Source organism: Lissotriton vulgaris, chromosome 9 (genome assembly GCF_964263255.1).
Source record: "Lissotriton vulgaris chromosome 9, aLisVul1.2, whole genome shotgun sequence".
NCBI lineage: Eukaryota > Metazoa > Chordata > Amphibia > Caudata > Salamandridae > Lissotriton > Lissotriton vulgaris.
The window spans coordinates 674268524-674270858 of NC_141697.1; the positions used below are offsets into that span (position 1 = coordinate 674268524).

The following is a 2335-nucleotide window of genomic DNA, read 5'->3' on the forward strand; positions in this document are numbered from 1 at the left end:
GCCCTCACAGACCACGGGTCGACTCCTGCCGATGCTGTTGTGGTGTCCCAAGGTGAATGTTTCGCCTCAGGGGGTTAGACGGGATGAGTCTACAGCTGCTGGCGTCCACGCGCCTTGTGCCCTTGCGGGGGTGTAGTACGCTGGTCTTGTCTCAAGTTGCGCTACTGGGTAGTGTGACAGGGCCCCAACGCGGGGAGGGCACTCTTACTTAGTGTTTCGCTCCGGTTTGGAGCTTGCATTTGCCTCCCCCGGCGGCGGGGGTTGTTCCCGGGGTTTCCCTGGGGGCGTTCTCTGCGCAAGTCTCCGGGATCCCTTCCTCTACCTGCGCCCGTTGACCCGCCCTTTCAGGGGTGGGGTCCTTCGGCCATTCCACCCGGATTTCGGGGTGTCGGTCGGGGCGGTCAGGTTTTGGCTCCCGGGCCCGGGTGTCGGTTTTCCGGTCTCGTACTGGTCCTGCCGCTCCAATATTCGCCCCTGGATCCTAGCTTTCGGCCCTCTCACTCCTGGGGGTTCCCGGGGGGGGTAGGGGGCTGTCGCCTCCGTTGCGTCCCGTCTTGGGCCGTGGCTGTCGCAGTTCTTGGGATCTTCGGGCTGGCTGGCCGGTGACCGGTCTTGCTGGTATTGCGGCCTCTCCACGGGGTCCCCCCTTCCCGACGGGTTCGGATGCCGCCTCCTCCCCTTGTCTATTCTGTGGCCCTTGGGTTGGCCTGGGAGGCCGGACTGCGAGTGGGGGTCCCCACTCTCGGTTGCGGGTACCGCTGTTGGGCTTGCCTTCTGAACCGTGGGTTGGCCCGGTGCTCATGACCCGCCTGGGGGATCTTCTTCGCCGGGAGGGAGTCCTGGTGTTCCCTGTCTGGGCAATTGATACAGCCCGGCCTCGTCTTTTTCGTGGGTGAGGCATCACGTCAGGCGGGGTCTCTCCTCTGACGGCTCCCTGTTCTAGGTGCGGTGATCCCTTCGGGTCCTGTCTCGGGCTTGTCCTCCTTCGGGGGTCAGGTGCCTGGACCCGGTACTTCCCTCTGGGTCGGTCAGGGAAAGGAGCTATAGCTCAAAGGTAAGTCTGGTACCGTTGGTGCAGACAGCCCTCACAGGCCAGGGTTCGAATCCGGCCAATATGGGGCATCCTTTGGTCCTGACCTGCCGCCTTGGCACCTATGCTTCGGTGTCCCCAGGTATGGGCCGTACTCACTTCGGCAACTCATATCCATGAGTTGGGACAATTCCGAGGGGATTGGCGTGGCCCCTGCGCAAGGTGGACTCGCATGTTCGTGAGGCGTTCCATATACCGGGTCAGTCGCCCTGGAAGGGCCGGTTTCGCCGGTCCTGTCCCTTCGGGCCATCCTTCTCCCGGGGTCCGGCTCTGTGCCGGCTCGACTATGTCGAATCTTCCTTCGTTGCCTTGTCCCGCCTTGTCCCGGTGGTGTTTCGGCGCCTGGTGCCTCGGCTCGGTCTGCCTCCGGTGGATCGGTTCGGGGGGGGGGGCCTCGGCCCTCCGGACCGGTTTCTACGCCTCCTTCCGAGGCCTTATTGCCCGGTCTTTCGCGTGACCTTTCAGACTGATGTACGCGTTTCCCCCGTGCCCTCTGATTTCGCGGGTCCTCGGGGATTCGCTTGGGCAGAGCCGGGGTGCTCCTGGGTGCTCGTCCCGGCTGCGCATGGACTTGTTTTGGTGTGATGTGCCTGGCACCCGCGCGTGGTGGCCTCGCATGCCCTGGGGCATTCCTGTTTTTGGCTCCCGGCGGGGTCCTCCGCCCCGGGTTCCCTCTCCTTTGGCCGAGCTGGCGCTTCGAGCCGCCTGGCCGATCCCGGTTCTTCCAGTACAGTGATTGGGTCCCCCGCTCTCGGCGCCGGTGTTGAGCCGGCGCTTGTCGGCTGGCCGGCCTCCTTGTGCAGGCCTGGTCCTGGAGCGGAGGAGGATGCTTGCTCGGGGGTTGGGGCTTTGCTGCTGGGTTCCCGCGATTGTTCCAATGCTCGCTCCGGCGGCTCGTATACATGATCTGGAACGATACTGAGAGGATTGCCGCGGCTCCGGCGCAAGGTGGTCACGCTTATTCGTGGAGCGTTCCATGTTAGTGGAGCTGTGTGGCTCAGGGGTTGGAGGCGGCAGTCCCGGTAGCTGAGATGGTCCTGGTCCAGGGTTCATTTCCCCGCCTCGGTGGGTCTTGGGCTTCATTACTTCCGTGGACTCGTGAATCCTCATGCCGGTGCCTACTCGTCTCACGTGTTCACACTCTGCAACTCTGGGCAGTTGCTTGCCTAATCTCCACTTGGGCCCCTTGCGGCGGGATGCCTGGCCCTCGCCTTGTATCCTGCTGAGGTTATCTCACAGGGGTTT

The 2335-nt window shown here is 63.8% G+C and overlaps 1 non-coding gene across 1 annotated transcript; it reads left to right on the forward strand.

Annotated features, from left to right (window-relative positions):
- Positions 1 to 1181: 1181 nt before the first annotated feature.
- LOC147692088 (U6 spliceosomal RNA) lies at positions 1182 to 1288 on the forward strand. The gene has a single exon (XR_015300201.1). It is a non-coding gene; the product is annotated as a U6 spliceosomal RNA (small nuclear RNA).
- The last annotated feature ends 1047 nt before the right edge of the window (positions 1289 to 2335 follow it).